The following is a 14122-nucleotide window of genomic DNA, read 5'->3' as shown; positions in this document are numbered from 1 at the left end:
ATTGGCCCGACTTGCGATAAAAGTATCTGCATAGATACATGTATCTCCGCATGGGTCTTTGCATTCTGGCTGAGATAAGCGCGGCTGCTTTCGGTAATGGCCAGAAATCACAACGGATTCCTTGCGGTGCCAACTGTCAGCGGGGCTTCCTCAAAGGATGCTGGATCTCAATCGGAATCTGAATCTGAATCTGGATGTGGTTGTGGATGTGGATGTGGATGCTTTGTCATATGCGCCACGCACTCGCAATCAAAAACATAATGCCCGACCTCCGTTTGCTGGGGAATTCCTATATGCGAATGTGTGTGTGTGTCTTGCATAGAAACTCATAATATTTGCAAATGATAAACGTGAAAGTTTTTGATAAGTTCTCCGCCGGGCGGGTGCTGCGCAAAAAGTTGCAATAAACTTGTCGTAAAGCCAGATCATCGAGCACAAACAAATTCATAATTCTGTTATTGCACATTCTGTACGAACTTTGAGCTGGAAATGCTGACCAGGAATTTTCCGATATGCATTTTAATTCGCATCAAAGTGCTCTATTAATTAACCATTTAATAGCTCCATTATGGTAAATTATTATTGCTCGCCAAATTGATAAAAATATCAATAATTGCATTTAATACATAACTAACATTTTTGCATAATTAAAAAGCCACCGTCAATTGCATATATATTGTGTCTTTATCCGCCATGTGAATTGAGCGACCTTTTTAAAAACTATTACCATGTAATTGTTAATTTGAATTGATTTTGCCTCCGGCCAATGAATTATTCAATTCACTAATCCAGCCATCACCCCTGACAGTTTCAATTAGTTCGCCTTTCATGCACGACATTTAGCCTAAAAAAGTGATTTGTCGAAACAAAAAAAAAAAAAAAAGAAACGGAAAATTCATTTTAATTTCGAAATACACAAAAAGTAGTGGAACGAGAGTGCTTTCTCTTTTATTTGAGGAGTACTGCAGCCACATGAAAGTAATCCAGCTAAAGGATCATTCCCAACCGCAAACATTTGCCCAAAAATATGTAGGCAGCACTTTGATTTGCCGTTTTTAATATTTTTGTGAGCACCCTTCTGCTCCGGGTTGGGTTTTCCCTCTCGGAAAAGCCACATGTGCTGGCTGGCACATGCTCATAAGTGAAATTTACGCATCGCTGCATACAATTCGCCAAAAAATGTTGCCAAGGACGGTAACTAATGTGAAATTCCAGCCACTGCACTGGGAAGAAGTTCATAAATTACAAACCGCAGGAATGGGGTTTCGGCTCTACCTTGAGATGATTGAGAGATATTGGCAGCAAATCAAAGTAAATGAAAAATTTCACAGTTCCGAAAGTGTGTCAACCGAGAGGAATAGCTCCAGCCGAATGTGGAACGATAACCATTTCAATTTTGCAACGATTTTCACATAGTCAAATTTGCACAATGCATATTTGCTGGCTGCCTTGTTTTATTGCAGAATTTCTTGTTATTTCTTCATTTGTTTTTATCAAGCCAATAAATTACAACTAAGCTTGTGAGGGGGAGGAACTTTTCGTGTGTAAGCTGGAAAATTTTGCATATATAAGCTGCTTTTGTTGGCCTAAATATAGGCAACTTTATTTCGGCATGTGTGTCGGTTCGGTTGGTGTGTGTGTTCATAAATCTCTTTGCCTGGGAAATCAACAAATCAAAAGCCAAAAGGCCGCACGGCAGCCAAAGGCAATGAAGCGCAGTTGATTTCCAGAAAAATAATAATGGCCCAAATGTTGTATTTGAATAGTCTTATTAAGGCTCAGAGAACTCTAGTTTTGATTTTATAGAGAGGAAATCAATTTTAATTGCTTAAACCATGATAGCAAATCTGAATAAAACTGATATTTAATTAACGTTCATTTGTGGATTATCCTTCTAGACTTAGAAGTTCAAGAATGCCCAACTTGTTAATAATACGGAACCTTGGATCTTGCAAATTTAATCCTTTCCATCACATAAGCACACAAACAATAAATCCGATTTTCAATCTAATTGCATTTGATTAATAAACAGACATGAGCTGCTGATTCGCATTAGATATGAATGAGAATTGAATTGTAGGTAAATCTTGCTTAAAAATCTTTTCTGCTTATGCCTGACTTATTTTTGTTATTTCTTTCAGTGTGCTTCTTTGAGCCGGACTCCTGATGAACTTTTCTTCTCATCACCGGTCGATGCAACTGGCAGACTTAATGGTTTGGGTGTTCCGGGGTGCGCGTCGGAGCTTCTAAATAGCAAATTAAATGTAAACAACTAATGTTTCATTAGCAGCATAAAATGTGTGTTTAATTATTGCCGAGAAACCTTGCCCTGGCCCCCACCCCATCCCCCTCTCTTTTTAAACTTACCTAGAAAGTTAGTTTCCACACACAAATACACATGCAATTAACTTTTGCTGTGTGAGCGGGGAGCTTTGCAGCAGGGGCAACTTTTGTTGTGCATTTCATCTGAACTTTTTCGTAAATAAAATAAGGCAAAAACACTGCGAAATACTTTTACATATTTTTAACTATCTACCCCTTTTCCCCGCTGTATTGAGCCCGAACTTTATCTGGCCGAATGTGCAACGCTTTGTTTCCCAGCTAACCGCATTGAAAAGTAGCTGCTAATGGTGGATGTGTAAGTGGGGATAGTCGAACTCCGGTGGGGCTTCGAATATCCCCAACCACTTCTGTGGAAACTTTGCAAACAGCCAACGGCAACTTTGGCGAAAATAAGCCCTATGATGCACAGCAAGACAAACCGAAGGCAAAGCCATGGTCAACAAAAGACTTCGGAGAGCATCGGATGCATTTAATTTGTGGGGCTTCTCCATTTGTTTATTGTCTCGAAAGTCCGGCAAATGTAAGTGAGACGATTGAAAAATTCTAAACGCAAAACTGTTTGCGTGCATTTCAATCCAAGCCGCAACGCATTTCGCTTGGTTTTCTGCTCGATTTTTCAGGGCAGTTACTACCGCCGGAGGCCGTTTAAATGCGTTTCATACTCGAACGTTTTTTAAAATGAATGACACCATAAATATGCATGAACTTTTAACACTATGCTGAAACAGCTGCAGCTGCAGTTGCCGTTACCGTTGCCGTTGCCGTTGCAGTTGCAGTCGTCGACAAAATGCCTTTTTAAATAACAGAGTCCACTTGGAGGGCCAAAAAGCGGAGAAAAACAGCAACTCTTTGCCCAATTGGACCCTCCGGCCAAAATATTTATGCGTGGAGAATGGCAGAGGCAGCGAACGACAGCGGGGTTGGTCTATGTGCCCATTTCATTACAACATTGTGCATACGCCGCGTTGCACATAATTGAAATGGCAAACAGTGAAAGGCAACGATTTTAACCAAATATGCAGAGACGTCGACGCCGAGTTTTGTTGTTTGTTCGTTTGTTGTTGTTGTTGTTGTTACTGCTGCTGATGCTGCTGCCAATGCCGATGTCGATGTCGCTGTTTCAGCTCCAGTTTCTGCCGTTCCGTTTTGGCATCCAATTGAATTTTCATAAAACGACGCGCATCGCGGCAAGTTGAAATCAACAAAACAAAAACTCAAAAAACAAGAGCCACGCAAACAAAGCGCTCTACGTTTAAACAAAACGTTGCAATATGAAACAAATTAAAATGCATATTGTTTGTGTTCGCGGGTGGAAAGAGGAAGGCATTAAACGCAGCACAAAAGATTCTCCCATATCTGGCAGTTCATAACTTGCTTGCACTTTGCAAGAGCTTATTAGCTGGCAGAAAACACTTGACTTAACTGGAAAAATGCAAAATGGCTCCCATAAATTCTGGATTTTTATCTAATCCATCTTTTCCTGCATTCCACCCTTAAAAGTATTTCACTAATTGCATAATAAATACAGAGATTTTTGGAAAATATTTATTCATTTGCTTGTTAACGGAAGTACATTATATATGCGTTCTATGGTATGAAATATTTTACTTAGGAAGCGCTTTTTTCTTATTGAATATCCTTGAACCTTTCGAGTATCGGGCATGAAAGATACTTTTAATCCGCCTTGACTTTCAAATTTCCTTTCATCGCATTGAATGGAATGTAAGCCGTGACAAAATGAAATCGCAAATTTGAAGAGAATTTGGCCAGGCTTAAGGACTATCTGGATACCGGCCTCAATCTCAATCTGAAGCCCCAACTTTCTCTTTCTCCTTCGGTCCCTTTTTATTTTTTTTGCAAATAATTGCGCATACGCCACGGTGGCTTTTGTGTGTCTGTGCCTCAATGCATTTGCTTTTCTCCAGCGCAACGAAAGTACCATTGCTGCAATTTTACATTGAAATTATACAAGGCAACTCCTCCACAATAAAGGAAAGATTTACTCCGTCCTTTCCTCTCGAACGGCATCGCCCCTCGCTTTTGTTGTGCAAACAGACAAAACCTCAATAAAAATGTTGCTACAATATTTGCAGCTTACTCGGGGAAATCTTTTACAATACAAAGTGCGGGAGTACATATAGCCTGTATATTTATATATTTATATATGTATGTGCAGCAGGTACGTTCGTGTATTTTTATTTGTATGCAATTTTTCTTTGGCACTTCTTTTGCGCTCGTGGCAGCCAAAAACCTGCTGCCATCGTTTTCACATTAACAGCCAAAGCGAAGCGTATGCAACTGCCAGATCGCAGGCAAAAGGACTCGCAACTCGCAGCTCGGGACTGAGGACTGAGGGCTGGGGACTCAGGACGCAGGGCGCCGAACGTCCTTGTGCATTTTGTGCTGTGCTCAGCCAGCGAGAGCGAGAAATTTCCCAGCAGGCAAATATATTTTTCAATAGCGTCGCCTGCGACGTGATTAATGCAAATAAAATAAAATAAAAAGTAGTGCAATGCCGGGAAGTGCTAGTGCATCGCTGTCCTGCATAAATTTAAGCTGCTCGCAATGTTACACTTGAGACATCCGCGGGCTCGATAAGGCCAAAAGGGCCCTCCTTTTTGCCATTAAAAGCCGCACGTAGCTCATAAAGTTAATCAGCCAGCACTTTGAGCCGTTTTTCATACCGCATTCGCCGCGAAAAACACAAAAACAAAAACAAAATAGTGAGCTACGTAAAAAGGAAAAAATACACAGGCGATTCGCACTGAACTACAAAGGCCACGCTCCCCCCTTTTTTCCCCCCAGCCCCCTTTTGGTCCACAAATTCCACCCACGGTTGCGGGATAGGTCGGAAATCTATGCGCGGCATGCACAAATTTATCGCTGGCATGTTTTATGCAACCTTCACCCAAATGCCAAAGTCCTGGTCGCGGTCACAGTGGCCAATATGCTAGCTCGTCCGGGCTGCATCATTCCGCTCACGAATCCGCCCCCGGATTTGCCCATTCAACCCATCACCCGGCCCCTTGTGTGTTCGGTTCGCTTTTTGATGTTTTGAGGTTTCGGCGCTAAAAAATGCCTTGCCCCACGGCGTTCGACAAAAAACTATTGGCATTTTTTTGCGGGCCGCATGCCCCGGCATCTCAGGCATGCCAGCGATAGAGCCACGGCCCCCGACCCGAGTCGAAAGTGGAGGCAGCGGTCCCTCGCATATGTGGCATGCCACCGCGACTTCTGGCAGCTCACTAGCCCTACTAGTTGGCTGCTCGATGGCCGGCAGTGCTGTCAGTTGCAGATCACCAAAGCTAAGCCACAAGAAAACCAAAAAAATGGTTTTTCCTACTAATCCACTCTTCAATTTGCCTTCGCCCTTAAAACCATCTATTCTCATTAATTAATAGAGCATTTTAAAATAAATTTGTAAAATAATAGGAAAGAATTAAGTGAAAAAATATACGTTTTTTTGACGGAAATGCGTACAAGTATTTTTTTTTAGGTGTAATTTAGCTGTAACTCGACTAAAAAGAGTCTCACCACTAAAATTGTGACTGATTTGTAAAGCTGACAAGCTAAGCTAGCGATGCTCATAACTTTTTGACCGTTTTTGAAAAACTAAATTTTTGCCTAATTTTGCATGTTTTTGTAAGGGGTAATAAATTATCATTTTTTGTGAAAATTGGTCAAAAATAAAAATTTTTAGATTTAATGCCAGTCGATTAATAATTAAAAAACGAGTTCAATGAGGTATGACAATCCATATTTGAACCATTTTTTCCATTGTTTTGACCAATAATTGGCAAAAATGTATTATTTTTAACATATTTCGAGTTGTGGCCAGAAACCAGTTGAGTTGGCAACTCTTTTGGCCAGTTAAGGGCGATGCGATTCTATTGATTGGCAGGCAAAGTGTAGCGCGAAATTGAAATATTGAGCGAACTGCGAGTAGTTCAACCGCAGTCTGCCGCAGGGTTAAGCTAATGGAGGTTAGGGGGTCAGTTTAGGGTCTCTAATTAAATATGAAATCAGAGCTCCGGCTAATGGTTAGGGAACCAGAACGGGCCTAATGCAATCAGCCAGGTGGGTTTTGATTGCTTTAAGGGCCGCCGGCTATCCTGGATCCCAAATTGCACTGAGGAGGAAAACCGACTCCAGCCAATTAAAATTCCCGATATTGACTAGCGCCTGAAATAGAAATTAAACTTGGCAGATAAAAGCTTTTTTATATTTGATTGAATGTATACATACATACTCATATTAATAAAAGTGGATACAAAAAATGTTTGGGTTAGTTTTCAGTTTAAGTTTTTAAAAATTTGTTTTCATATACATATCTTCCAAGCCATAAAATTTAAAATCGCAATTATGTTATCAAATCCAACCTTTGTGTAATGATATTTTGTTAATAATCAAATCAGTCTGGATTTAACTGCCTCTTAAATATTTAATATATATTTTATTTTTTAGAGGACTTTAATTCTTTGTCAACTTAACTGCCTGCCTATTAAGCTGCGTCTTTTCGCTGCCTCCACTGACTAATGTCTGGCTTATGGGCGAGTCAATCTCGAGTCAAGTTCATCTCCTCGACTGCCTTTTTCGCTCGCTCAGCTGCCACACACGCCTGTCTGGCCTCCTCTGGTTCCCAAAAACAATTGACACTTGCCGACAATCTGCAACCAGCATCAACGTCTCGCCTCCCAAGACCCAAACACCCCTTTCCTGCCCACAGAATCTACATTGTCATGCGACTATGCTGCATTTTTCACAGTCGAGAAGGAGCAGGGAGCAAGAAGCAAGGAGCAAGGAGCCGAGTGCCAAGAGGCTAGGGATCCAAAAGGAGAACGAGACTGAGGAGCGTAAAAAATGGCACTCGAAAGCTGCGGAAAAGTCGTGATTGCAGTCGAAAACGCTTAGCAAGGCGACAAAGGGGAGTGGCAAGGGGCGGGGGGGAGGTTGGCGAGTGGGAACACGCTCAAAGCGAGCCATAAGAAAATAAAGCGAACGGCAAACATGGGGAAATTGAAGTGAAGTCAAGTCTCGGATAGCTGCAGCCACTGAGAACTTGAGACCAAGGTGAGGAAAGGCATTGTTAGATGCCTGGCCTGTTCAAACAAACATGTGTGTGCACTGGAAACTATAAGTCACATTGTTGATCATCACACTAAATAAAACATAGAAAATAAATCCACCATCTACAACTTAAATACATCTACAACTAAAATAAAAATACTCTTCTATTGCTGAATTTATTCTGATTTAGTTTTTAGAATTTTGATTTGTTAACGCCTTAATTTGATTACTAAATATTCATCATCTTTCATCTTTCCATTAAATTTGAGTAATTACATCTAGGAATTGTAATGAACATTAAAAAAGCAATGTAGCAATTGAAATATTTACAGGAGACAAACGAAATATTGATAATTTGGTTTTCCCGCTGTGCACTTGGCGGGGTGTCAGGGATCTGATCCCTGCCTTTTTAATCCACCCCAGGATCCAAATGAAAACTGAACGACCCTGAGACTTGAAGACCGTTCGGCCAGGACTCGCTTCATTTGAGGGGATGGCTCCTTTGTCAATGTTTATTGTGTAAATTACAAGAGAGCGCAGCATAGACAACAAATAACTGTAATGGCTTTGTTTTGGCCATGGCTCATGGCTCGTGGCTTATAGCTCAGGTGGCCCGAAAGGAGGCGAAGGACATTGCCTCATTGTTCTTAGTCGCTCCCCCGCTCCTCGGCCATGGCAATATAGAAACAAAAACAGCTAGATAAAAAATCATCATAATGGCGAGCGCGAAAAATGCGCCAAGGCTGCGGCAGCAGCAACAAAAGCATTTCGTTTCGAGCCACGAGCCACACGGCGCGGGTCCTTAAAGGCTCCTGGACAGGACTAGATCTTCCACCAACTTCCTTCCGTCAACTCTGGCCACATTTGCGGTTGCCAAGGCGCATCATAAAAATGTTAATGAAGTTCGCCAGGCATCAGACCCGCTCCGCCTCGACCATCAATTCTACTTTGAAGTCTTGCGCCGGCAAAAGAACAAAAAATATGAAAGCAAAGGAAATATCCATGAGCAGGAAATATCTTTATCAAATAAAATAGAAATTAACTGTGACCCAGAAAGGCACATAAAGATGTTATTCATTTGAGAACAAAGAAGCTTAAGTTCTGACCTACACAACAAATGACTTGCGATGATGGCAAAGATTACGTTTTTATTTAATTTGATAAAATAGAATGCGACCTTGTGGTAAATAACGTTAGTGCTATAAATTCTTTTTGAGAAATTCTGGCCTATGTTGCTGATATTTCCGATCACATATGGACGGGGGCAACTATGTTTGCCGAGATTGCGTGGACGTTGTTGTGTTCATAGAGCTGACAGCCTGTGCCTTTGTTGCCTCTGTTTTCGCTGCACCAAAAATATGATAAATGACATTTTCCACTTGTTTTCCATGATGATAATTTATACTCCGTTCACTTCGCAGGCACGAATTAGTCGCCCCAACAGCGCCGCCCTGCAAAAGTGCCGGCGGCAACAATTTTCATTTATTTTTTCGCTCCTCTTTTTCCCGCAATTTTTACTTGCACATTTGCTTGCCAAAAAAAAAAAAAAAGAAACGAGGAAAAGTGTGCGGGGGAAGGGGAAAGGGCAGAACAGAAGATATATATAATAAAAGGAAAGGAAAATTCGCAACGTTGATGGATGATGAATAATGATTGAAGCCATGTTGCCAGCCCTTGAAACGCAGCCCTCTTTCCCATCTTTTTGTCATATATGGCTGTTGGCGTTTTTACGTTTGCTTATGTCAATTTCGCTCCAGGGAAATTACATACATTTCGTTTGTATCGCCCAAAATTAGTAGGTGGCTTGCAAAGCAGCAGTCGAGAAAAAAAATGGAAAAGAACAGCATGGAATTTCTGGAAAATTTTTACTCAACAACAACAACAGGCGAAACCATAATTTGGCCTTAGCTGCAGATGCCCCACAGGCAAGGGGCAAGTTTTCTGCCTGCCCCAACCAGAATCAAAGTGAAACACGGCAGCTCTCCAGCTCTCGTTTTCCCGGAGTCCCCGAAAGATTGTCAAAGCATTTTCCTTGGCGTACCCACAGTGCGGTGGAGCTCACAGCTGTTACCGCTCTCATATTTGTTTATCAGTTTGAGGAAAGCTCGCTTCATTAAGGCAAAATAAATACAAATTGCAAATTGGTTTCGCTTGACAAATGAACTGCCGTCCGGACCATATTAAAATTTAATGAGTCTCGAAATGAAATGGGGTTTGGTCAGGGTATTTTATTTTTGCTCTTATTAACTTGTTACAGATCACGCGGAACGTGAGGAGTTTTTCATATCTTGCTGAACGTTTTAATATTATATCCAAAGAATATTTATATAATACTTCTTAAAATAACTCTTGACAACGTTTGAGCACATATTAAATAAAGCTGAAGGTTTTTATTACAAATATGACAGCTGAAACTTTGTCCCTTCTTTATTTTTTTTAAGCGCACCTAAAACCTTGTTCGAATGCTATCCTGTAGTCTTGATTTAGGGTCAAACTAAAATATTCCTTCTTTTTTAAAATGCCATAAAATATGTTAGCCAAAGCTGAGAGGGCAAACAAATCGAAGCTGTTGACGGCTTTTCCACTCTGACACCTTTGTTTGCCAGTTTAAAAGCTGCCCTTTGCATTCGTCGCATGTTTGATTATGTGTGTATTGGTGTGGTGTGCCTGTGTGTGTGTGTGTGTGAGTGTGAGGGCGGGCTGGGTGGCTGTGTGTGCATTTCCGGTTTTGCGCTTGCCACGGAGACGTCGTTACTAACGTCAGAGGCGTCCATTTTGCTGTCGACTCGCTTGTTTTGTGCAGCTTAAAATGCAAAAATAAATTCCACGCATACAAGCGCATACGAGTACAAGCGCACACAGGCACAGGCAGCGGCACAAACGCACACATGCACACAGCCAGCTTTCCCCGACTTTCTCCTGCTTTTGAGCTCAAGTTTATATTACGCTTGGCCTGTTAACCGCAGCTGCACTGCGGATTGATGTGTACGTTGGCATGGCTGGCGCCCAGCTAAGCACTGCTGATTGAATTCTTTTGTGCTGTGATTTTGCAACACTTTGGCGGCTCTTGGCCCACTTTGCCAACCCCCTCCCCTCACCTGTCGGTCCCTCAGTCGCCCCCCCAAATCCCCACAACCCCTTTACCCCCCACCATCGTCACTTTCGGCCGACAGGATCCATCCAGCCGTGCACCCTTTGGCCGCCAACATTTAAAGTAGCAAACTTCCACACACTCACACACACGCCGCACGGCCAAAGGTGCGAAGTGTGCATATAAAATTTGCACCTGTATGCTGCGCTTTTTCGTTTTGTATATTTGTTGCCGTTTTTCACTTTCACTCTAGCCCCCCTCCCAAAAAAAAAGCAACGAAAAAGGAATTTGGTTGGGAAAACACAAGAAAAGAAAGGTGAAATGTACACAAGAGCAACTGGAGGGAAAACGAAATGCAAAACAGGAGCAGCTGCTAAATTGTCGTGCGGCGCATAAAACTCTCTTTTTCTTTCGGGCCCAAGTGTTTGGCCAAGACATAAAACATTTTTGCAGTGAGTGAAATTAAATGCCAGCATGACACTGAAATGCAGCCCCATGCAGTGTGTGTGCCAAGACGAGGCCATTAAAATGCGCCAACTTGGCGTTCTGCTTGCGGAAGTGTGGCCCATATATAGGCGAGAGATATATGACCGTGTTCCGGCGCCCACTAACGCCACAATGGCAGCTTTATACCTATCGGCCTGGTGACCACGTTCAAAAAACGCTCGGAATTGAGATAGATCTGCCAGCCGGAACACATTCAAAAGATGAATACTATGCACTAAGCGAAGGTAGTTCTAAATTTCACTCACAGAGGTCAATTGAATAGATTTTTATGATTTAATTTAAAAAGGTAAAAAGGTATTTAAAGTATAAAGTATTCTGTATACAAGTTCAAGAATTAAAAAATTTGTTGTCTTCTGAAATCTTTTTTAAACAAATAATGCAATATTTTTATTTACGGAAGTTGTTAAATATTTGTTAGTTTGTTTTGTACTTTTAGAAATCTGGCATTTTGTCACTGTGCATTTATCTCTGCCGATTTGCCAAGTGTAATTAAAAATGCAGGCCAAGCTGGCACCTTTCTCCGCCGCCGCGCGTTGCATACTTCGGGGCGTCGTTTAACTTTGCACTTAGCCAGAAGAAGGAAAGGAAGGAGCTGTTTGAACGCAATGCAGAAGGGCAGAAAAGCGGGCAAGAAAGCGAGCAGCGTAAATATCATTTGCATTCTTAAGTGGAGCGCTTTAAGCTGCTCGCTCGCTTGCTGGCTGGCTGGAAGTCGGTGAGGAAACCCCGGCCAAACTGCGGGTTAAGCCACGGCTATAAACTGGCCCCGGGGCAGCGGCAACCGCGGACGGCAGCAAATCAACGCCAGGACCACTGGCGGGCGCCTTTTAGGGCCATAAAATCAGCTAAAAGCAGCCACAAAACACCAAAGTGCCAGTGGATCAGTGGGCCAGCCGTGAGCCGCGGGCACGGAATTTATTTCAATAAAATGTGCATTAGCAGAGGGCATGCAACAAATAACTTGAGGCTTTTAGTGTGCACCAAAGTGTGCTGTTTGCGCTGCTGTTCTTCCCAGGGAATGCAAACTGAAACTGAAACGAAACAGAACAAAACAAAACAAAGCAAAGCAATCCCCTCCAAAGGAGTCACATATTAATACGAGCTGAAAAAGTCTCGACGTCGTCTTAGCAGATTTGCTAATACCCGAAAGTATGAAGCATTTTACCCATGAGTAACTCTATTTGAAATCCATTACTGCCAACGAGTCTGCCAACAATAAAAACTGCAAAAGTTTCAAATTTATGTCAAAAAAAAAAAAAAAAAAAAAAAAGGAAAAAAAGAAGTGGAGAAAGAAGAAGCTCGATGTAGAAAAGGCAGTAAAGCCATGAAAAGAACTCAACACTGGAAAAAGCCAAAAAGTGGAACACGGCTAAGGGGGAAAATGGGGGCAAGCGGGGAATCGTTCAGAGAGTAAAAACCCAAACTTGAACAATAGAAAATGTGTCGCCGCATCTAAAGTGGAGGAGTCACTCTGCTATTGAGGTTTTACTGCTCCCGTTGCCGTAATGAAACCGCAAATCAATCCGGGAATGCAAAGTTCTCGCCCAGTTATGATCAAATCAGTTTCACTTTGAAATCTAGAAGACAGTTGGTTAGACCTTTAAGAAGAAGTGCCTACCATTTAGTTTCTAGCATATTTTTACAGTGCTCCAATTAAAACGAGGAAAAGGTGGCCAAGAAAACAGGACAACAACGGAAGTGGCTGAGACAACTTTTACGAAGAGCCATTTGGCGCACAAAGAACGACGATAAGAGTGAACCACTCAAGTGGTTTGCCCGTTCATATATGCAGAATATAAAAAAAACCAAACAAAAACACAAGCAAACTGCTTTTTCCCAGGACCCTTAGAAATCCATTTAAATAGAGAGTGCGTAGAAAACTTAACTCAACCCACTCTAAGAAATTGTTCTTTATCTAAACAATTTTGCTATGGATATTATTTAAACAAATCCCCTAAACAAACAGATTGTTTTGTTGTACATTTCTGTTGGCAATTGACAGGCTTAATGTTCATCTTTCAACAGCTGCTCAATTGTATTTGAATCTTACTTCTTAATTATTGAATTTACATATACTAATAATCACACGAAAAGCTGAGCCGAACACAAAAGCGTCAAGTTATGGAATATTTTACGAGAAAATATATTCACTTTTGATTTACTGACTTATTCGCTGTCGGAGATAACTTGCTTATGACGCACAGAAAACCCAAAGTAGTTGCCAAAGAAAACTTCCGACATTGATGAAGACCTCCTTCACTCTGTTTATTAGCTTCGAGTACGGATCGCTCAATTGTCCAATCATCGATGCCGGAGCAAACGGAAGGCAGAAGCCCAGACGTCAGTCATATTTTTGGGACCAGAAACTGCAGTTTTACTCGCCTTAGCCCGGCTTAATGGCGAATCCATGTTGGCCATAACCCTGAGTTTGACTTGACTTGATTTGACGGCCAGTGTCATTGGCTTTTCAGAGCGGAAGTCTCCGGCAGGTGGAGTGGCCTCTTTGATTTGCATTTGCGAACACATTTCCTGAATCCACAATACCAGGTTGTAAATATGCGGAATGGGCCGGCGTTATTGTTGTCTGGACATAAATCTTGCTCAGTTTACAGCACGCGCTCCTAAATGGCCTTCCGTTGACATTTTATTTAACAAAATATATGTGTTTCTTGAATTCTTGTTTTCGGTTTGTCACACTGGCTGACAGCAAAGCGATTTGAGCGGACAGCGATTTTAGCATTTGGCCGTGCTGAAAAGCTTATAAAAATTACGAACGGCAATGAGTGGAAAAACTTGGCAGATTCGAAATTAGATTTTGAATATTTTATGCAGCACTTGGTGGCCGGAGATGTGTATAAAATTTGTACACAAATTCTTTTTAAATGCTGGCACTTTTCAAATTCCAATCTGCCTGTCATGTCAGCTTGACAATTTGCCCAGTCAGTTGCACGAAATGGGAACCTCTGAATGCATAATCCCACTCAACATTTCTAAAAACAAATAATACATATTTCCAACTCAACTTCGGATCCGACTCCGGCTCTGACTTCTCAAAAGGTGGCGAAGTTTCCTATGAGCTTGAGAACAAATAAAATAATATATAAAATGTGGGCG

The sequence above is a fragment of the Drosophila ficusphila genome, unplaced genomic scaffold (assembly GCF_018152265.1).
Source record: "Drosophila ficusphila isolate 14025-0441.05 unplaced genomic scaffold, ASM1815226v1 contig_106, whole genome shotgun sequence".
Lineage (NCBI taxonomy): Eukaryota > Metazoa > Arthropoda > Insecta > Diptera > Drosophilidae > Drosophila > Drosophila ficusphila.
Note: the sequence above shows the minus strand (reverse complement) of the source record.